General features: G+C 42.8%; 1 protein-coding gene across 3 annotated transcripts in view; it reads right to left on the bottom strand.

Moving 5' to 3' along the window:
* GABRA5 (gamma-aminobutyric acid type A receptor subunit alpha5) overlaps positions 1–24049 on the bottom strand; it is a 252490-nt gene that overhangs the window by 213276 nt on the left and 15165 nt on the right. Inside the window, exon 1 of one of the 3 annotated variants that reach the window (XM_056555899.1) lies at positions 3312–3520. The exons of the other annotated variants lie outside the window; for them this stretch is intronic. The gene's annotated coding sequence lies outside the window, so the exon portion shown is untranslated. Of the gene's footprint in view, positions 1–3311; positions 3521–24049 lie in introns of those variants that run through there. 3 annotated transcript variants of the gene reach the window in all.

Raw genomic sequence — 24049 nt, forward strand, 5'->3', positions numbered from 1 at the left:
TACCATTTTGAAAACTAGACCCCTTGAGGAACGTAACAAGGAATTAGGTGAGCCTTAATAGCCCACAGGTGTTTCACGACTTTTGCATATGTAAAAAAAAATAATAATAATTTTCATTAAAATGTGTGTTTCCCCCCAAATTTCACATTTTTGCAAGGGTTAATAGCAGAAAGTACCCCCCAAAAGTTGTAACCTCATCTCTTCTGAGTATGGAGGTACCCCATAAGTTGACCTGAAGTGCACTACGGGCGAACTACAATGCTCAGAAGAGAAGGAGTCATATTTGGCTTTTTGAGAGCAAATTTTGCTCGGGGGCATGTCGCATTTAGGAAGCCCCTATGGTGCCAGGACAGTAAAAAATACCCCCATGCCATACCATTTTGGAAACTAGACCCCTTGAGGAACGCAACAAGGAATTAAGTGAGCATTAATACCCCACAGGGGTTTCACGACTTTTGCATACGTAAAAAAAAAAAAAATCACTAAAATGTGTGTTTCACCCCCAAATTTCACATTTATGCAAGGGTTAATAGCAAAAAATACCCCCCAAATTTGTAACCCCATCTCTTCTGGGTATGGTGGTACCCCATAAGTTGACCTGAAGCGCACTACGGGCGAACTACAATGCTCAGAAGAGAAGGAGTCATATTTGGCTTTTTGAGAGCAAATTTTGCTCGGGGGGCATGTCGCATTTAGGAAGCCCCTATGTTGCCAGGACAGCAAAATAACCTCCACATGGCATACCATTTTGGAAACTAGACCCCTTGAGGAACGTAACAAGGGGTACAGTGAGCATTTACCCCCCACTGGTGTCTGTCAGATCTTTTGAACAGTGGGCTGTACAAATTTTTTTATTTGCACAGCCCATTGTTCCATAGATCCGTCAGACACCTGTGGGGTGTAAATTCTCACTGCACCCCTCATTACATTCCGTGAGGGGTGTAGTTTCCGAAATGGGGTCACATGTGGGGTTTTGTTTTTTTTGAGTTTGTCAAAACCGCTGTAACAATCAGCCACCCCTGTGCAAATCACCTCAAATGTACATGGTGCACTCTCCCTTCTGGGCCTTGTTGTGCGCCCCCAGAGCACTTTATCGCCGTAGTCGGGAGAAACTGCATTACAAATTTTGGGGGGCTTTTTTCCTTTTTACCGCTTGTCAAAATGAAAAGTATAGGGCAACACCAGCATGTTAGTGTAAACATTTTTTTTTTACACTAACATGCTGGTGTAGACCCCAACTTCCCCTTTTCATAAGGGGCTGAAAGGAGAAAAAGCCCCCCAAAATGTGTTAGGCAATTTCTCCCGAGTACGGCGATACCCCATATGTGACCCTAAACTGTTGCCTTGAAATACGACAGGGCTCCGAAGTGAGAGCGCCATGTGCATTTGAGGCCTGAATTAGGGATTTGCATAGAGGTGGACATAGCGGTATTCTACGCCAGCGATTCCCAAACAGGGTGCCTCCAGCTGTTGCAAAACTCCCAGCATGCTTGGACAGTCAACAGCTGTCCAGCAATACTGGGAGTTGTTGTTTTGCAACAGCTGGAGGCTCCATTTTGGAAAGAGTGGCGTACCAGCCGTTTTTCATTTTTATTGGGGAGGGGGGCTGTGTAGGGGTATGTGTATATGTAGTGTTTTTTACTTTTTATTTTGTGTTAGTGTAGTGTAGTGTTGTGTTTTTAGGGTACAGTCACACGGGCGGGGGATTACAGCGAGTTTCCCGCTGCGAGTTTGAGCTGGCGCGCAAAATTTGCTGCATCGCAAACTGATACTCACTGTAAGCCCCCTGCCCATGTGAATGTACCCTGTACATTCACAGGGGGGGGGGGGGGGGTTGGGGAAACCTCCAGCTGTTGCAAAACTACAACTCCCAGCATGCACAGTCTATCAGTGCATGCTGGTAGTTATAGTTTTGCAACAGCTGGAGGCACACGGGTTGGGAAACACTGAGTTAGGAAACAGACAATGTTTCCCAACCAGTGTGCCTCCAGTTGTTGCAAAATCACAACTCCCAGCATGCCCAGGCAGCCGAAGGGCATATTGGGAGTAGTGGTTACACAACAGCTGGAGGAGAACAGTTTGGGACCACTATGTAGTGGTGTCCAAGCTGTAGCCCTCCAGATGTTGCAAAACTACAACTCCCAGTATGCCAAAACTGTCCAGGCATGCTGGGAGTTGTAGTTCTGCAACATCTGAAGGGCCAGATGTTACAGAACTACAACTCCCAGCATGCCTGGACAGTAAGGGCAAGCTGAGGATGTGTAGTTTTGCAACATCTGGAAGGGCACAGTGGTCTCCAAACTGTGGACCTCCAGATGTTGCAAAACTGCAACTCCCAGCATGCCCAGATGCCAAGGGCTGTCTGGGCATGCTGGGAGTTGTAGTTTACAGGGTCCCATTACAGCAATGCATGTCGCTTTACGGCGACGTGCATTGCTGTAAAGGGCCCGACTGCGGCTGAAGAGGAACTCACCTGTCGCCGCCGCCGTCTTCATCGCCGGGATCCGGGTCTTCAGGGACGAGGTAAGTACCGGGACCGGTCCCCAGCACTCCCCCGTTCCCCGCCGCGTCCTCCGGTCTTCCTCCTGTCCTCTCCGGACTTCAAGGGGCCGGGCAGGGCGGGAGGAAGTAACCCCCCCCCCCTGCGATTGGTCGGTTAACTAACCGTAGAATCGCAGGGGATCGGAGGAGGTGGCAGGTTTGCCACCTCGCTCCTATTCTTTAGCATGGTCCTGGCTGTCTGTGAAAGCCGGGATCATACAAAATTACCGGGCGGTCGGGTCCCAGAGACCCGATCAGCCCGGTATCGCCGCAGATCACAAGGGCGATTTCCCTTGCGATTTGCGGCGATCGCCGACATGGGGGGCCTACATGGCCCCCCTCGGCGTTTGCCCTGGATGCCTGCTGAAGCATTTCAGCAGGCATCCGCTTCCGATCTCTGCCCGGGGCGTGGCAGAGACCGGAGAAACACCAGGACGTACTAGTACGTCCTGGGTCCTTAAAGCCCAGGGTGCCAGGACGTTCTAGTATGTCCCGGGTCCTTAAGGGGTTAAACAATTTAGACCATAAATTAAAATAAAACATAAAATAGCAACTGTGTTTAAAAGAATTTGCACTGTTTATATAAACATTTAACCATTGGGCCCTAATGGTAAATGATTTACTGCCTGAAATTGTAAAAATGCTCCTGTAATGGTGATAATATCTGTTGGTACAGAATTCCGATAGTCCGGCAATTGACATGCATATGCTGCACAATGGATTATAGCTTGCCGCCTTAACTGTAGTAGTAACAATCATATATCTCTCACCGGTCTCCGACTGCTTGTCCGGCGGCTGTTCGTGCGAGCGATGCGATCCTGTAGGTAGCGGTGAATGCAGACTCTGCGTGTGCTGCATGGGATCAAACTCCGGCAGGAGTCTCCGAATAGATGGAGCCCACAATTTAGTGGGTTGAACCCTTACAGTTCTATATTCTTAGACACAAATAGAGGATTCCTCCTGGATCAAACAAGCTGCATTCCTGATGATGAAATGGAGAACCAGGTGAGGTAGGCGGATTTGTTTAGAAAAAGCCTGCTTTCATGTAGGTTTGCAGCATTTGGCAGTGCGTCTTCTTTTAGTGCTGAATTCAGACCATAAAAAACTCTCTAATTTACAAATCTGTTTAACTTTCTGGCACCAGTTGATTTGAAAAAAAATAATAATTCCACCAGAGTACCCCTGTAAGGAGGCATGTCCCTGTCCATATGCCTCAATGGTACATATGAATGCCATAATGAAGAGAGCAGAGGGCCACTTACAAGCCATAGATTCCACTTCATATGACTGTCGCATGTTACAATAATTCTGTGCCACATTATCCCTCAGCATATATTATCTGTCCTATTTTATGTACTAATCTATCATAATACCTGTTTTAGTGTAAAAGTATTATAAGCATTATAAGGAGGCCATCAAATGTACAGCATTGGATTTCTGTGCATTTGCAGACTGCATATTGTTAGCAAAGTACATGGATTAAGCATTATCTTAAAAAAAAAAAAAGGCTAAAACCTTTCCAAAAATGCAATTTATAGTTGACCGAAAGCAGGGTTTACCAATCAGTTTGCCTCCAGCTGTTGCAAAACTACAACTTCCAGCATGTCCGGACAGCCGAAGGCTGGTACAGGGGCAAGAATGGTACAAGGGCAACAGCTGTTTTACACGCACGTGTGCTTCTTCTAGCCCTGACAAAACAAAAATTCCACGCCCCTTATATAACCAACACTATCAGCAATACACAAAATTACACCTAATAAATAGAAATTCTGCACAAAATAGCACTGTCCATATGTCCACTTATCTCCACTTACAGCCTATAAGAGGAGCATTAACTGCAGATGTTTAACACAATGCTGTATAGTAGAAAATCAATACTTGCTTCACTAGTTCACTCTAAAAAAATACTAATATCACTCAGTTCATAAAGCCTAAAGAGCCTAGTGCTTCTAGTATTAAAATCATCCTAGTTTTTTTTTTTTTTATAATATTTTATGACAGCCCCCTCTAAGAGTATATTATTTACACATAATAGATCGATGAATTGTAAACACTGATAATCTCCTCCATGTGCCCCCCACATATATTGTATAAGGTATGTGTATCTCTTACCTGTCACCAAGGATCTAACATGCACCCCATAGTTTATTTATAGAGTGGGTGAATGCTTTTACCTGTATAGAAAAAAACTGCAATTGCATTTGACCACAAACCAAAGTTGCGTGTTGCATGTACTAAATCCCTGAACAATAATGGTTGGTGCCCCCAGTCTCACAATCTCCTAACAGTACAATTTTTTGGGCTTTACCTGCCTTTCACCAAGATGTCCCATAGATTTTGTTCCTGTTGCATTTCTTAACACTTCCTAAAGCATGTGTTGATTCTTATTAATCAACTGTTCCATAGGGTTAAAATCAAAATGTAAAAACTACCTGTTTCACACCCTTATTATTAATCTCTTGTCTTGTGAAAGACAACTTAGTCCCGATCGATAGTATAGAGGATAAGTGTCTGGTTGAGGGGGTTCTGACCGTTGGGACACCTAGCGATCTCATAAACAGGACCTTGGCTCTCTAAGATAGAACACACTTCATAAATTCCTTTGGAAGCGCCGAAGAGACCAGAGTGCTGTACTCCCATGGAAATGAATGAAGAGAGCTCTCAGAAAGCCAAGCGTTCCTCGACCAACTGCAATGAGGCACTTGTCCCCTATCTTTAGAATACATAGTAAGTTGTCATTCACAGGACAACCTCTCTGAGCTCCTGTTCCTGTAACTCAGAATTACTATGCAGCCATAGGAGGAATGGTAATGACATGAAATGGATTGTTGCCTCCATCACGCCCCTCACCGTCACCACAGCCCACAGCGTATTAGTCTAAGTGTTTGTAGTTTCTTTGCACCTCAACAATGAAGAAGATCTATTGGTTAGTGTCATGCTTATTTATTTCTGCAAACTATGAGGGACATTTATCAAGGCTTTTTTTTAGAGCCTTTTTTTTTACCATGCTAACAAAAAGTTGCACTCATGACTAAGCATTTTTTGTGCGACTTTTTGGGGTAAGCAAAAAGATGTTAACAGCCTTACATAAGCAAATTTCAGTTTTCTTCTTGGAATGGTCACGACTTTATCCCCTTTTAAAAAGTCGCAAGTCTACTCCAGGTACAAAAAGTACAAAACTCCCATACGTGAGCAAATTTAAAATGTCGTAGTAAAAAAATTACTATAATGGGGCACAAAGGATATGGACAATAATAAGATAAAGCAATATAAATTTATGAAAAATGTTAATTAAAAAACATTCAATCAATATGTCATATATATATATATATATATATATATATATATATATATATATATATATAAAGGACTGCACACCACAGGGCCCTTGTGAGTGCAGTACTGGAGAAATGGTTGGCACTTCTGAGTGGTGGTGGTGCACGAGGAAAAAATTATGATGCAATATAAAAAGGAGGTGCCAGCACTCACCGATGCAAGCAAAAAAGATTTAATGTATATCCAAATCACAGGACGCGTTTCGGCACTTAGCCTTCCTCTGTGACAGCAGAGGAAGGCTAAGTGCCGAAACGCGTCCTGTGATTTGGATATACAATAAATCTTTTTTGCTTGCATCGGTGAGTGCTGGGACCTCCTTGTGAGTGCAGGACCTGATTAATTCAATCAGTCAGACAGTAAACAATAATGTACAATTAAATAATAAACGCCTCTCAGTTCAAAATTTCGGATCCGTATATGATACTAATGTCCTGGATAATAATCAAAGTATGAGCTTGCAATAGTATAAAACTCCTGCACTCACAAAGGCCCTGTGGTGTGCAGTCCTGTTTATATATGACAAATCGATTGGATGTTTTTCAATTAATATTTTTTATAAATTTATATTGCTTTATCTTACTTGAGCCCCATTATATTTATTTTTTACTACATCTATTTTTGGCTCTTAGGGTGTGATAGCATTAATGGTGAGCTTGGGTGTGTTATACTAGTTATAGTGAGCCAGATATTTTTTTTTTCTTTTAAATTTAAAAAGACACAAAAAAGTCTCACAAAAGTCTCAACTGTGAATTATGTGTTTTGTTATGTGCTATAAATGTAGTATGTTTAGAATATTTTTGTTAGTATGATAAATGGTTGCACATAAGCAAAACTAAAGCAAAAAATAAAAATAAAAATGACTTCAGAACTTACCAAAGCAAACAATGATAAATGTTCCCCTATATTGTCATATCTACTTCTGTGAAGCGTACGGCACCCTGTGGATATCTTTATTGACTGATAGTTACTGGGCTGTGTGTGATTTAATTGTGTCCAGTTACCCTGCAGTGCCTAAATTTATTTCTCCTCTAGACCTACAGTATTTCGATATCCCAGGATTTGTAACTCTCCATCCACCACCACATCCCAAAAAAATCCATTTATGATTGTCAGAATGACTATGCATATTGGCATTATTATCTTTCAGATTTTCAACAAAGGCATTGACTGGTGTTTAATTGCATACTATACCAGCAAAAGATCATCTATCTATCACAAAAATAATGCAATATATTTACCATCACCACATCCACCACTTTTTGTACCACCAATTGTTGAATTCAAAGGAGCTCAGAACAAACTCTTTCTGATAGCTTTACTTAAATCTATGTGAAACCCCACAGAGTAAAATTTGGCCTTAACACAATAGTTAAACCCTTCTTGCACAAGGAAAGATTGACAGTTGGTTGACAGTTCTAGGGCATTAACATTAAAGGGGTACTCCGGCGATAAGACATCTTATCCCCTATCCAAAGGATAGGGGATAAGATGCCTAATCGCAGGGGTTCCGCCGCTGGGGACCCCCGTGATCTTCCATGCCGCACCCCGTTAGAATCAGCCCCCGGAGCGCACTCGCTCCAGGTCTGATTACTCGCGATCACGGGGATGGAGCATAGTGATTTCACGGCTCTGCCCCCGTGTGACGTCACGCTCCTCCCCCTCAATGCAAGCCTATGGAGGGGGCGTGACAGCTGCATTCTTTGGATAGGGGATAAGATGTCTTAGCGCCGGAGTACCCCCCTGGGGTACTTTGCTACTAGACATCTTATCTCCTATCCACAGCATAAGGGATACTCTGGTACTAGATATCTTATCCCCCAGCTGCTGGAACCCCCATGATCTCCTGCCTGGCACCCCGGTAATCCACATGCCTGGAGCTATCTCTGCTCCATGGCGTATTACTCCATGGAGTATTACTGTAGCCTGAAGCTTTGATCAACACACCCCCTCCATATATCTCTAAGGGAGCCCCTGCGATCTCCAGCCTAGAACACCCGTATTCTGAACATTTATGTTCAGAATGCCAGCTGTGACAGACTTTAGAGCGGCCATTGTTTACACACCCCTCTATTCATGTCTATGGTAGAGACGGAGATAAAGCGTTCGTGTAACTCCAAATCTCCCTTAGAGATATATGGAGGGGGTGTATTGACCAAAGCTTCAGGCTACAGTAATACGCCATGGAGTAATACGCCATGGGGCAGAGATAGCTCCAGGCATGTGGATTACCGGGGTGCCAGGCAGGAGATCGTGGGGGTTCCAGCAGATAGGAGATAAGATATCTAGTACCAGAGTATCCCTTTAACGGCATTAGATGTATCTAGCAGTTATCTTACTTGTAGACGTATGACTGGGATCAGAATCTCTTACCTCCTCAGGAGACAGGTTTCTGTTTTATACCCCCTCTTTTGTTTCTTTTTTTTTTCTCAACCTTGAATCCTCCTTCTAAATAATGGATAACACCTGAAGCTGCAGAGTATTATTGTTCTATCAGGGCCGGAATGAACATGTGTGTGCAAAATTACCTTTGCCAGGGGTCAAGTCCTGGGAAAAAAAGTATGGGAATGTCCCCAAGATTTCCACTCAATGGCTGGTCCTACAGGACTCCTGCTAATGGGAACAGTGTTCCTGATGTGAACAAAAGTGCAGGAACTTTGTTCCAACGCGTTCCTGCAGTACTTGAGCCCTGGCCTTTGTCGTGTGCTTGTGTCTATCTGCCATAGGGTTTTAATAAACTACACTGCAAGCAAGGTCCCGTTTGCTGCATTTAATCATCCTTTATTGCAACAAAAACATATATTGTGGTTGTATGAAATTTTTTTGATAAAATCCTAATTTATTGTGACCAGTGCACTACATCAGTGATTCCAATAGGAAAAAGTTGCACAAGATGAGCTGTACTCAACAAGGTGGACCAGCCCTGAAGCTCCTATTGACTAAGTCATCTATTACTTCTTTTTCAAGTAGTTTCCCATCTTGCATTAAATGGGAATATGGTTTTTGAAGTTCAAATTACCACAGTCTACAAGACAAAAACGATGCAGGTTTTGCCTGTGTGAACATACTCTAAAGGGAGTGTTCTCAGGAAATACAGTAAACATACATTGCTAAAGGTAGGGTAAAAGAAGCCTTATTTGGTCATGATATAGTTGTGTTGTTTGCCCTTATTAAAGTTAAATGGGTTATCCAGGGAAAAAAAAAACTTTTTTTTATATAGCAACTGGCTCCAGAAATGTAAACAAATTTGTAAATTACTTGTATTAACCCCTTAAGGACCGAGGTCATTTTGGCCTAAGGACCTGAGCATTTTTTGCACATCTGACCACTGTCACTGCTTTTACTTATTAATTTGATTCTGAGAATGGCTTTTGTGACATATTCTACTTTATCATAGTGGTACATTTTCAACGATACTTGCATCATTTCTTGGTGAAAAATTCCAAAATTTCATTAAAAATTTGAAAAATGTTTAAGCTTTTAAGCTCTCTGCTTGTGAGGAAAATAGACATACCAAATAAATTATATATTGATTCACATATACAATATGTCTACTTTATGTTTGCATCATAAAGTTGACATGTTTTTACTTTTGGAAGACACCAGAAGGCTTCAAAGTTCAGCAGCAATATAACAATTTTTTTCCCAAACATTTTCTAAAATGGAATTCTTCAGGGACCAGTTCAGTTTTTAAGTGGATTTGAGGGGTCTTCATATTAGAAATACCCAATAAAATGACCCCATTATTAAAAACTGCACCCCTCAAAGAATACAAAATTATATTCAGAATGTTTGTTAACCCTTTAGGTGTTTCACAGGAATAGCAGCAAAGTGAAGGAGAAAATTCAAAATCACCATTTTTTACACTAACATGGTCTTGTAGACCCATTTTTTGAATTTTTACAAGGGGTAAAAGCAGAAAATGCCCCCCAAAATGTGTAACCCAATTTATCTCGAGTAATGAAATACCTCATATGTGAACGTAAAGTGCTCTGTGGGTGCACTAGAGGACTCAGAAGCAAAGGAGCGACAATGGAATTTTGGAGAGTGAATTTTGCTGAAATGGTTTTTAGGGGGCATGTCACAATTAAGAAGCCCCAATGGCTCCATAACAGCAAAAAAAAAAACACATGGCATACTATTTTGGAAACTACACCCCTAATGGCACGTAACAAGAGGTACAGTGAAGTCGGATGTTTAAATCACTAAAATGCAGTTTTTTCCCCCAAATTTACAATTTTTACAAGAGCTAAAAGGAGAAAATGCCCCCCAAAATTTGTAACCCCATTTCTTCTGAGCATGGAAATACCCCATATGTGGACGTTAAGTGCTCTGCTGGCGGACTACAATGCTCAGAAGAGAAGGAGCCACATTTGGCTTTTTGAAAGCAAATTTTGCTGAAATGCTTTTGGGGGGGCATGTTGCATTTAGGAAGCCCCTATGGTGCCATAACAGCAAAAAAAAAAAAAAAAGGCATATTATTTTGGAAACTACACCCCTCAAGACATGTAACAAGGAATACAGTGGGCCTTAACAACCCACAAGTGTTTCACAACTTTTCGTTAAAGTCGGATATGTATAAATAAAAAAATAAAATTTCACTAAAATGCATTTTTTTCCCAAATTTACTATTTTTACAAGAGGTTATAGGAGAAAATTCCCCCCAAAAGTTTTAACCCCATTTCTTCTGAGTATGGAAATACCCCATGTGTTGATGTAAAGTGCTCTGCGGGCGAACTACAATGCTCAGAAGAAAATGAGCTTTTGGAGAGAGAATTTGTTTGGAATGGAAGTCGGGGGCCATGTGCGTTTACAAAGCCCCCATGCTACCAGAACAGTGGACCCCCCCCGCCCACATGTGACCCCATTTTGGAAACTATACCCCTCACAGAATGTAATAAGGGGTGCAGTGAGCATTTAGACCCCACTGGAATTTGACAGACTTTTGGAAGAGTGGGCTGTGCAAATGAAAAATTACATTTTTCATTTTCACGAACCACTGTTCCAAAAATTTATCAGACACCAGTGGGGCGTAAATGCTAACTGCACCCCTTATTACATTCTGTGAGGGGTGTAGCTCTAAAATGGGGTCACATGTGGTGGGGGGTCCACCGTCCTGGCACCACAGGGGCTATGTAAACGCACATGGCCTTCAATTCCAGACATATTCTCTTTCCAAAAGCCCAATGGCGCTCCTTCTCTTCTGAGCCCTGTAGTGCGCCAGCAGAACACTTTACGTCCACACATGGGGTATTTATATATTCAGGAAAATGGTGTTACAAATTTTGGGGGACTTTTTTCCTATTACCCTTTGTAAAAATGGAAAATTTGTGATAACACCAGCATTTTAGTGAAAGAATACAATTTTTTCATTTTCAAAGAAAATTCTTCAAACACCTGTGGGTAGTTAAGGCTCACTATACCCCTTGTTACATTCCTTAAGGGGTGTAGTTTCCAAAATGAGGTCACATGTGGGTGTTATTTATTTACATTTTTTTTTTGGCGTTTATGTCAAAGCCGATGTAACGATCAGCCACCCCTGTGCAAATCACCTCAAATTTACATGGCGCTTTCACTCCTGAGCCTTATTGTGCATTCACAGAGAATTTTATGTTCACATATGGGGCATTACTGTACCCAGGAGAAATTGCGTTACAAATTTTGGGGTAAAAGGAGAAAAAGCCCCCCAAAATTTGTCAGGCAATTTCTCCCGAGTACAGAAATACCCCATATGTGGTCCTAAACTGTTGCCTTGAAATATGACAAGGCTCCGAATTGAGAGAGCGCCATGCGTATTTGTGACATAAATTAGGGATTTGCATAGGGATGGACATAGGGGTATTCTACGCCAATGATTCCCAAACAGGGTGCCTCCAGCTGTTGCAAAACTCCCAGCATGCCTGGACAGTCAATGGTTGTCCAGCAATACTGGGAGTTTTTGTTTTGCAACAGCTGGAGGCTCAATTTTGGAAACAGTGCCGTATCTGATGTTTTTCATTTTTATTTGGGGGGGGGATTGTGTAAGGGTATGTGTATATGTAGTGTTTTACTTTTTATTTTGTGTGCTGTAGCGTAGTGTATTTAGGGTACATGCAGCGTAAAATTTGCTGAATTTCAAACTTGCAGTGAGAAACTAGCTGTAAACCCCCGCCCATGTGAATGTACCCTGTACATTCACATGGGGGGGGGGGGGGGCAGGGAAAACCTCCAGCTGTTGTAAAACTACAACTCCCAGCATGCCCTTTGGCTGTGGGTTGTAGTTATGCAACAGCTGGAGGCACACTGGTTGCAAAACACTGAGAGTTTGTTACTTAACTCAGTGTTTCCCAACCAGTGTGCCTCCAGCTGTTGCAAAACTACAACTCCCAGCATACATGGTCTGTCAGTGCATGCTGGGAGTTATAGTTTTGCAACAGCTGGAGGCACACGGGTTGGGAAACACTGAGTTAGGAAACAGACAATGTTTTCCAACCGGTGTGCCTCCAGTGGTTGCAAAACTACAACTCCCAGCATGCTGAGACAGCCGAGGAGGGCATGCGGGGAGTTGTAGTTTTCCAACAACTGGAGGAGAACAGTTTGGAGACCACTGTGTAGTGGTCTCCAAACTGTAGCCCTCCAGACGTGGCAAAACTTCAAATCCAAGCATGCCCAGACTACCCAGGCATGCTGGGAGTTGTAGTTCGGCAACATCTGAAGGACCAGATGTTAAAGAACTACAACTCCCAGCATGCCTGGACTGTCTGGGCATGCTGAGAGTAGTAGTTTTGCAACATCTGGAAGAGCACAGATTGGAGACCACTGCACAGTGGTCTCCAAACTGTGCCCCTCCAGATGTTGCAAAACTACAACTCCCGGCATGCCCGGACAGCCAAAGGCTGTCTGGGCATGCTGGGAGTTGTAGTTTTGAAACTCAGAGAAGCAGCAGTGAAAATCACTTTACAGCGATCTTCACTGCTGCCTCTGATGCCGCCGCCACTGCCTTTTCCACCTGTCTGCCGCTGCTGACTCCTACACTTGTGCCTGCTGCCGGTCCCCGGGCCCCACTGCAGCGCCGGTCCCAGGTATATGCCGCAGTTCCCCCTGCAGCTCTCAGGATCCTCTTCTCCTGCTCTGCCTGACTTCTAGGGGCGGGCAGAGCGGGGGAAATTAACTTTAACCCCCAAGTCAGTTGAGACACTGTGATTGGTCCACAGGGACCAATCACAGTAATTGCTGACCAGGACCATGCACAGATGGTCCTGGGGGGGCTTGAAGAAGTTGTCTCTCGCTGGTAACAGCGGGACTTCTGCCAGTTACCCCTTGCGATTCCGCGCATCGCCGGGTTAACTGAATGACTTATATAAACGCCATGATACGTGAACTACCAGCATAACATGATGTTTATATAAGTCATTCTGCAGGAAGCAGTTAAAAAATCATAATCCTTTCAGTACTTATGAGCTGCTGAATTTGAGTTGTTCTTTTCTGTTTAAGTGCTCTCTGGTGACACCTGTCTCGGGAACTGTCCAGAGTAGAAGCAAATCCCCATAGCATACCTATTCTGCTCTGTGCAGTTCCCGAGACAGACAGAGATGTCAGCAGAGAGCACTGTTGTCAGACAGAAAAGAACAACTCAACTTCAGCGGCTGATAATTATTAGAAGGATTAAAGGGGTATTCCAGGAATTTTCTTTTTTATTTGACTGTGCTACAGGGGCTGTAAAGTTAGTGTAGTTGATAATATAGTGTCTCTATCTGTGTGTGACGGTTTTCTCACAATTCTTCTGGGATTCCCCCCCTCCCCCCGCAATATTTATGTTTATCAGCATACAAAATGACTGTTGTCTAGTCAGCTGATGACAGGGAGCCTGTCTGCTTCAATTGGTGGAGTGATCGCTTGGTGGGAGAGAGATCAATCTGCAACTAATGCAACAGCTGTAGGCACCCTGATTGAAAACCACAGGTCTTTTGAATGGATGAAGCTCATTTACTGTCAGGATCCGGGTACTGTGAGGATACTGGTGGTGGATCCTCTGTGTCAGTGGGGTGATGACGTGGGCCGTACCAGGGGAACGGAGTCTAAGGGGTTACTGGTATTCACCGGAGCCCGCCGCAAAGCGGGATGGACTTGCTGCGGCAGGTAACCCCCAGGTCGTTCCACCCGATAACGACTCAACCCCGACTGACTGCTGAGATAGGTGCGGTACAAGGCATTAGGCAAGAGCAAGGTCGGACGTAGCAGAAGGTCAGGGCAGGCAGCAAGGATCGTAGTCAGGGGCAACGACAGGAGGTCTGGAACACTGGATTGGGGCATACAAGGAACGCTTTCACTGGCACAATGGCAACAAGATCCGGCAAGGAAGGGAAGGGGAAGTGAGGTTATATAGGAAGATGCACAGGTGATTACACTAATTAGAACCAGGCGCCAATCAGCGGCGCACTGGCCCTTTAAATCGCAGAGAGCCGGCGCGCGCGCGCCCTAGGGAGCGAGGCTGCGCGCCGGGACTGTACAGACGGGGAACGAGTCTGGTAAGCGGGCTGGGATGCGAACCGCGAGTGGGCGCGTCCCGCATCGTGGATCGCATCCCTGCTAGGGAGACTATCGCAGCGCTCCCGGTCAGCGGGTCTGACCGGGACGCTGCGAACAGGAAAACGCTGCGAGCGCTCCAGGGAGGAGCGGGGACCCGGAGCGCTCGGCGTAACATTTATGTTTCAATGGGTGGGGTGGCTGATGTGTGGGAGGGAGGAAAATGGAATTGTGGGATTTATAGTAAAAAAAAAAAAGTCAAATAGGAAATACAAGTTCACAGAAAGCTAGCCACAGTGTTATGGTAATCTCACAACATAGCCATGGAGCCCCAAGACAAGTGCAGATCCTTCCTAAGCATGTCCATTACTGTCTGCCAGGTACGTACTAAAATTACCTGATGGTGGATAACCCCTTTAAGATTTTTTTATAGAAGTAATTTACAAATCTGTTTAACTTTCTGGAGCCAGTTGATATATAATATATATATATATATATATATATATATATATATATATATATAAAAATTTTCCTGGAATACCCCTTTAAACAATTATGACCACTTAATAGGAATTATCATACTCTGTATGTATTATCAGTAGGCTCTGAGTGTTGAGATGCCGACCAATGACGAAAACAAACAGGGATAGAATTGGGCAGCCGTGTGTTAAGCATGGACTTCTCCCGGACTGTTCACCTGATCGGTCGGGATCTAAACACGCAGACCCTGACCAATGAAAACTTTTGATATGTCGACATGTCAAATGCTTTTTCCAATGACAGGTCATTGACAGGTACACTTTAAATTCTGGACAAGTTTCTAGTGTTTCAAGCGCATGTACCTGAGCGTATATGTCCATTATATTTTCACGAACTACTCTCATATAAAGGCTTTTGTGTTAAAGGTCAATATGGACACCATACTAGATGTTATTCTGATTCTAGTACTTACAGATAAGCTCTTTGGGGGAGATTTATCAAAACCTGTGCAGAGGTAAAGTTGCCCATAGCAACCAATCAGCTCACTTCTTACATTCTTAACAAGGCCTCTGAAAAATGAAAGAAGCGATCTGATTTGTTGCTATGGGCAACTGGGCAACGTTCTTTTCCACAGGTTTTGATAAATCTCCCCCTTTATGTATACATCTAAAGCTTTTATTATTTTCAATAGACTAAAGGTGAATAAGTTCTATTTGGCCAAATGCACAACAGCAATTTCACCTCATTAGGTAAATTTTAGTTATTAAAAAGCACAAGAATTAAGATGCACAGTTTGTAGATAAAATATCCTACATGGTGAGCATCACATTTCTGTGAATTAGACACTTTTTCACATACTTTCTCAATGTTGCAAAGAGGGTCTTCAAAAAAAAGCTAAGAGAAATCATAATATACAGCGTGGGCCATTTATATGGATACACCTTAATAAAATGGGAATGGTTGGTGATATTAACTTCCTATTTGTGGCACATTAGTATATGTGAGGGGGGAAACTTTTCAACATGGGTGGTGACCATGGTGGCCATTTTGAAGTTGGCCATTTTGAATCCAACTTTTGTTTTTTCAATAGGAAGAGGGTCATGTGACACATTAAACTTATAGGGATTTTCCCAAGAAAAACAATGATGTGCTTGGTTTTAACGTAACTTCATGAGTTATTTACAAGTTTCTGACCACTTATAAAATGTGTTCAATATGCTGCCCATTGTGTTGGATTGTCAATGCAACCCTCTTCTCCCACTTTTCACACACTGATAGCAACACCGCAGGAGAAATGCTAGCACCGGCTTCCAGTATCCGTAGTTTCAGGTGCTGCAGAATGGGCAAAACAAAAATTGGAACAGGACCCTCAGTTTACGCAGAAGATTTTGTTCAGTGATGAGGCAAACTTTTATGTGAATGGTGAAGTTAACAAACAAATCCCACCGCTATTGGTCTCACATTAACCCACATTGGATAGATCCCTCCAAGACTGCTGGAATACAAAAATTGATGGTATGGTGTGGTATATGGGGTACAAAGATAGTGGGGGCCATTCTTCATCAATGGAAACCTCAAGGGCACTAAATATGCGAAATTGCTACATGATGATGTGTTTCCCTCTTTATGCACTGAAGCTGGTACGTTCCCTGAGTTTTTCCAGCAAGATGGTGCACCACCAAATTATGGGTGACAGGTCCGAGCATTCCTAGATGAACAGTTTCCTGGAAAGTGGATTGGTGGTCGTGGACCAGTTGAATGGCCCCCAAGGTCTCCCGATCTGACCCCCTTAGACTTTTATCTTTGGTGTTATCTGAAGGCAATTGTCTATGCTTTGAAGATACGAGATGTGCAGCACCTGAAACTACGGATACTGGAAGCCTGTGCTAGCATTTCTCCTGCGGTGTTGCTATCAGTGTGTGATGAGTGGGAGAAGAGGGTTGCATTGACAATCCAACACAATGGGCAGCACATTGAACACATTTTATAAGTGGTCAGAAACTTGTAAATAACTCTTGAAAGAATAAAGTTACGTTAAAGCCAATCACATCATTGTTTTTCTTGTGAAATTCCCAATAAGTTTGATGTGTCACATGACCCTCTTCCTATTGTAAAAACAAAAGTTGGATTCAAAATAGTCGACTTCAAAATGGCCACCATGGTCACCACCCATTTTGATAAATTTCCCCCCTCACATATACTAATGTGCCACAAACAGGAAGTTAATATCACCAACCATTCCCATTTTATTAAGGTGTATCCATATAAATGGCCCACCCTGTACATTAAAGTAGTTGCATATACATACAGCAGTCACAAAGAAAATAATAGTTTCTAAAATACCTTACTAAATACATAACTACTTTATTATACCAAATGGGCAATTTTCCTACATTTGTTAAAATGTTTGTCATGGTACCATGTACATCCTTACACCGTAGCCAATGTAATAATGAAAAATACTAATTTAGTATTTGAGTATGAAGTGATGACATAAGTAGGAAAAGGACATAAGAGGCTGTGTTTGTGTTTTATCTGACAAGGTGAGAAATGTATAATTACTTCTGTCTATACAACATTTTACCATATTACATTGTTTACCATGAACAGTCTAGTACAGATGAGCGATCACATTACTTATATATGATGTAAAGTAATCAAGGCAGCTAAGATTCCACTTTGTTTCTTTTGAGTATAATTATTATTATTTTTTGCTTACTAACAGTTTTTTTTCTCTTCTTGAGGAAGTAAAACAAAGGCACTAAAGATGCTGAATGGGAATCTCTCGAGGGGTCACAAAAACAATGAACTTTGGGAAGGCAAAGTTTGATCAACTCAGAGAATCCCATAACAATATAAATTGGGATAATGTACTCAAAAACAAGAATACTGACACTAAATGGGAGACTTTTAAGAATATCTTATATTCTTACTGTAAGATGTATATACCTTATGGGAATAAAAGGGTCAGGAATAAAAGAAAACCAATGTCGATGAATAAAAATATTAAGTGGGCAATAAAGGACAAAAAAATAAAGCATTTAAACTACTCAAACAGGATGGCAGTGAAGAAACATATAAAATATGTAAAAACAGATAAAAGCCGCAAAAATAGTAACAGAAAGACTAATTTCCAAAGAGAGTAAAACTAACCCCAAAATGTTCTTTAACTATATAAAAAGCAAAAAGGTCAAAAATGAAAGTGTAGGCCCTTTAAAAAACTAGGAAGAAAATATAGAAGGGGATCAGGAAAAAGCAAATATATTAAACAAATTCTTCTCCACTGTAGAAGTACAGTGCCGTCTACAAAAATGGAAATAAAATTTCGGCATTCGGTATGAACTGGTATACCGCCCAGCACTAAGATGTGGAAAAGGACTTAGGGGTCTTAGTTAACAGTAAATTTAGCTGTAGTGACCAGTGTCGGGCAGCTGCTGACAAGGCAAATAAAATAATGGGGTGCATCAATAGGGGCATAGATGCCCACGACAAGGAAATAATTCTACCGCTGTACAAATCACTAGTCAGACCACACATAGAATACTGTGCACAGTACTGGGCACCAGTATACAAGAAAGATATAGTGGAGCTGGAGAGGGTTCAAAGACGGGCAACCAGAGTAATGCAGGGAATGGGAGGACTGCAGTTTAGAAAAAAGAAGGCTTAGGGGCGACCTAATAACTATGTATAAATATATCAGGGGACCTTACAGGGACCTCCCATGATCTATTTATACCCAGTACAATCAGAAATCAGAAAAGAAAAAGCAGAAAGTGATAGCACACCATAAATAAATATATATATATATATATATATATATATATATATGAAAATATGTCTTTATTATACAAAAAATAGCCATAAATATTAAAAACATTTAAAAAGGAGGTCCACAAGACATCTCGGACCAACCTAGAGCCAAAGGGAGGGATCCCAGACTTACTCTGGTGCTCCCCCCACACACAAAGACACCCGTCTAATATCTGTATGTCTAAAAAATGAGATGCAATGACTTATGTGACTTATGGCCCCAACACAGTATATACTAAGGTGCACAGATAGCAGATCTTATGGGTGAACAATGTATACAGTTTATCTGCAAAAAGTGCAGTCTCTAAGTCAACCAATTTTTACAATCCAAACACTGCTGCTGCAACAATGAATAATTCAAATAAAAGTCACAAGATACAATTATGGAAACAAACACATATACATCACACTATCATGTAGAGAGCGGGTGTCTCACAAAGTCCCTAAGTGTCCACGCGTTCCGTCACTCTTGGTGACTTCCTCAGGGGCACATGGCTGTCATATCACAAACATGTCTTTATATAACACAAGTATTTAGTACCTCAGTACCGACAGGTGTGAACGCCATCCATCCATTCATGTGCACGCACTCCATACAACTAGTTCCGGTATCACAGACTATGACTAGTTCCGGTATCCTGCCTCACTCCCGTAACAGGCGTACGCGTATACTGACGATCTATGTTACTTACAGCCTATTTCCCCGCGCATGCGCAGGTTCCATAGTTTTTCTTCTGTATCGCGCAATTGAATTTGCGCTTTATACCCAGGACTGTATCTATAACAAGGGGGCATCCTCTACGTCTAGAGGAAAGAAGGTTTCTACACCAGCACAGACGGAGTTCTTTACTGTAAGAGCAGAGGAGGTGGTCATGGGGAACTCTGTAAAATAATTTAAAAGGGGTCTGGATGCATTTTTGGAGAGTAATAAAATTACAGGTTATAGACACTAGATTTATAGGGACAGAACATTGATCCAGGGATTTATTCTAATGCCATATTTGGATTCGGGAAGGAATTTTTACTTCTAATATGATCAGAAAAAAAAAGCAGAAAAAAAGTTGCTTAAAGGGATGCTGTTCATGCAACAAGAAATAATAATGATCAGCATGGAAAATATGAGGGATAAAAGGAAAAAAGGTTCAAGTACAGGTTTGAAGATGGGCTTAAAGAATCCAAGACTCTAACACATGGAGACATATAAAGGGTGTGCCCATGAGAGGAAAAACATGGCTGCTCTACCCCTGCATACAAATTTAATCTGGTATTGCAGGTCAGATCCATTAAAGTGAATGGGACAGAGCTGCAATGCCAGAAATAACCATGTCTATGGGAGGAGCCATCACAACCCCTCCGATAGACATGAGTGGAGGGGCGTGGTGTAACATCAGATCTCCGTCTCGGGAGCAGGACCCGGCACAGAATGCCGGGTGCTGCACAGAGATCGCTGGGGGGGGGGACCCCCACGATCAGACTTCTTATCCCCTATCCTTTGGCTAGGGGATAAGATTCTAAGATCTGAATACCCCTTTAGGTATGTTCAAATTACATGTGGTGGTGGTCGCCGATGAAATACTTTGGCAGTAGGACCGCGCGGCACAGCGCCGTCACCAGTAACGGCTATGCAGTGCTGGCGGACTTCCGCTCAAAGAATGAACATGTTCTTTCTTGCGCGGATCAATTTCTGTGGCGGAATTGTCCCCTGCTGAAATTCCACAGTGTGAACGGGTCCACGGAAGGCCCATTCACACAGAATTCCGTGGAATTCCGCGAGCTAATTACGTAGTGTGAACATACCCTTAACCTCCAGTTTCACCCAGGATATACTAAGTCCCAGAAGACAATAATCGGTAAAAGAAAGGGTTATTTGGAATAATAAAGCATTATTATTCCCTCTCATTAAAGTCTGGCTTGTCAGGTTTCCAGATTTTCTTTATATGATGCATTAGTTGCTTGTTTTTTACAGATTACACACAACATTTTGGGCTGATGCCCTTCATCAGGCTTTTAGTTGCAGAGAAGATGAAAAGAATAAGATATGAGAGAGATATACTTCCCACTGGAAACTGGATCTATTCGGTAAATTGCAGGGGTGGATGTCAATACAGACTCTGTACTCATTCTGCACTCACTCATTTTACTGTACGTCAGCACTGGGCTGACCTCTACTTGTGCAATCTACCAGTTAGACCAGGTTTCCAGTGGGGAATATATCTCCCAGATATCTTATTCTGTTCATCTTCTCTGCAGCTAACAACCTGATGTAGGACACCGGTATCTGTACACTAATAAATCACAGAGAAACTGGAAACCTCTAAAGAGTAGTGATGAGCTGCATTGCCCATATTCGAATTTGCGATATTTTGCAAATATATAGACGAATATTTGCCCTATATTCGCGAATTTCACATATTCGTTATATTCGCATATGTGAATATTCGTATGTGTGAATATTCACATATTTGCGTACTCGATGAAGAAAGCAGTGAGGGGGTGGACAACTTTACTATTGGTTGCTGAGGATGTTGTTAATAACCTCTGACAAGTGTATTTGCTTCATTCTAATTGGCCCACAAGTGAAAAAAAGGAATACGCAAATATTCACAAAAGCGCATATGTGGGAAAAAAAGCGAATATTCACAATTTTGAATATATATATATATATATATATATATATATATATATATATATATAGCGAAGATATTCTCAATATTTGTGAATTTGCAATATCCGTGATAAAAAATCGAAATGCGAATATTCGCGCCCAACACTACTAAAGAGCGCAAATCGCGATATAAAGTTTTACACACAACCACTCAAACAATGTCACACACAACCAGTGGTGCTGTTTTTTGAAAGGTGGCAACCATGTTTTTTAAACCTGCACAACTCCTTTAACCCCTTAAGGACTCAGCCCATTTTGGCCTTAAGGACTCAGACAATTTAATTTTTACGTTTTCATTTTTTCCTCCTCGCCTTCTAAAAATCATAACTCTTTTATATTTTCATCCACAGACTAGTATGAGGGCTTGTTTTTTGCGCAACTAGTTGTCCTTTGTAATGACATAACTCATTATATCATAAAATGTATTGCACAACCAAAAAACACTATTTTTGTGGGGAAATTAAAACGAAAAACGCAATTTTGCTAATTTTGGAAGGTTTCATTTTCACGCCGTACAATTTATGGTAAAAATGACGTGTGTTCTTTATTCTGAGGGTCAATACGATTAAAATGATACCCATTATTACGTACTTTTATATTATTGTTGCGCTTAAAGAAAATCAGAAACTTTTTAACCAAATTAGTACGTTTATAATCCCTTTATTTTGATGACCTATAACTTTTTTATTTTTCCGTATAAGCGGCGGTATGGGGGCTCATTTTTTGCGCCATGATCTGTACTTTTTTTTGATACAACATTTGCATATAAAAAACTTTTAATACATTTTTTATAATTTTTTTGAAATAAAATGTATTAAAAAAGTAGGAATTTTGGAATTTTTTTTTTTCCGTTCACGCCGTTCACCGTACGGGATCATTAACATTTTATTTTAATAGTTCGGACATTTACGCACGCGGCGATACCAAATATGTCTATAAAAAAAATTACGCTTTTTCGGGGTAAAATAGGAAAAAACTGACGTTTTACTTTTTTATTGGGGGAGGGGATTTTTCACTTTTTTTTTACTTTTACTTTAACATTTTTTTACATTTTTTTTACACTTGAATAGTCCCCATAGAGGACTATTCATAGCAATACCTTGATTGCTAATACTGATCTGTTCTATGTATAGGACATAGAACAGATCATTGTTTTCGGTGATCTTCTGCTCTGGTCTGCTCGATCACAGACCAGAGCAGGAGACGCCGGGAGCCGGACGGAAGAAGGAGAGGGGACCTCCGTGCGGCGTTCTGAATGATCGAATCCCCGCAGCAGCGCTGCGGGCGATCCGATCATTCATTCAAATCGCGCACTGCCGCAGATGCCGGGATCTGTATTGATCCCGGCACCTGCGAGATTGTGGGCGTTGGCCATTGCCGGCGGGTCCCTGGCTGCGATCAGCAGCCGGGATCAGCCGCGCATGACACGGGCATCGCTCTGATGCCCGCGGTTATGCATAGGACGTAAATGTACGTCCTGGTGCGTTAAGTACCACCTCACCAGGACGTACATTTACGTCCTGCGTCCTTAACCCCTTAAGGACACATGACGTTCTCATACGTCTCCATTTCCGAGTCCTTAAGGACACATGACGTATGAGAACGTCATGTGTTTTACCGGCCCCCCGCAACCATCTGGAGCGGAGCCGGTGCCCGATGCCTGCTAAAATCGTTCAGCAGGCATCAGGGCATATCGCCCAGGGCGGTCATTATGACCCCCCATGTCGGCGATGGCTGCAGATCGCTGGACAATTCAGTCCAGCGATCTGCGGCGGATTCCGGGTCAATCGGGTCTCCAGTGACCCGGTGACCCGGAATTATTGGCTGATCGGGGCCGTCAGAGACGGCCCCGAACAGCCAGAGCCAGCAGGGGTGAGGTGGCACTGGTGCCACCTCACGATCGCCCTGATTCGTCGGCCGAATTCGTCGGCCGCCCCTCTTCCGGAGGACGTGAGCGGGTGCGGGACGTGCACCCCGGGTGCTGGGGACCCCGATCCCCGGCGTCCCTGTTGGGATCGGGGCCCCAGGAGCAGCGGCGGCGGCGACGACGAGGGACTGACCTGTGCGGCGAGGATCATTGGAGGTGAGTGACAGCCTCCTGCTGTTGCTTAGCAACAGCTCCCAGTATGCAAAAAGGGCATGCTGGGAGCTGTAGTTATGCAACAGCAGGAGGCAGACCACCACAACTCCCAGCATTCCCTTATGGGCATGCTGGGACTTGTAGTTTTGCAACAGCTGGAGGCACATTCTTTCTATGGAAAAGTGTACCTTCAGCTGTTGTGTAACTACAACTCCCAGCTTGCACAATCAGCTAAAGTGCATGCTGGGAGTTATAGTGGTGCATCTGGTGGTTGCATAACTACAACTCCCAGCATGCCGTTGGCTGTCGGTGACTGCTGGGAGTTGTAGTTTTGCAACAGCTGAAGGCACACTGAGTTAAGTAGCAAACCAGTGTGTCTCCAGCTGTTGCATAACTACAATCCCCAGCATCCCCAGCCAAAGTAGTATGCCTCCAGCTGTTGCATAACTACAACACCCAGCATGCCCTTCCACTGTCCGTACATGCTGGGGGTTGTAGCTTTTGCAACAGCTGAAGGCACACTGGTTGCAAAACACTGAGTTTGTTACCAAACTCGGGGTTTCACAACCAGTGTGCCTCCAGCTGTTGCAAAACTACAACTCCCAGCATGCACTGATAGACCGTACATGCTGGGA

Source organism: Hyla sarda, chromosome 2 (assembly GCF_029499605.1).
Source record: "Hyla sarda isolate aHylSar1 chromosome 2, aHylSar1.hap1, whole genome shotgun sequence".
Classification (NCBI taxonomy): domain Eukaryota; kingdom Metazoa; phylum Chordata; class Amphibia; order Anura; family Hylidae; genus Hyla; species Hyla sarda.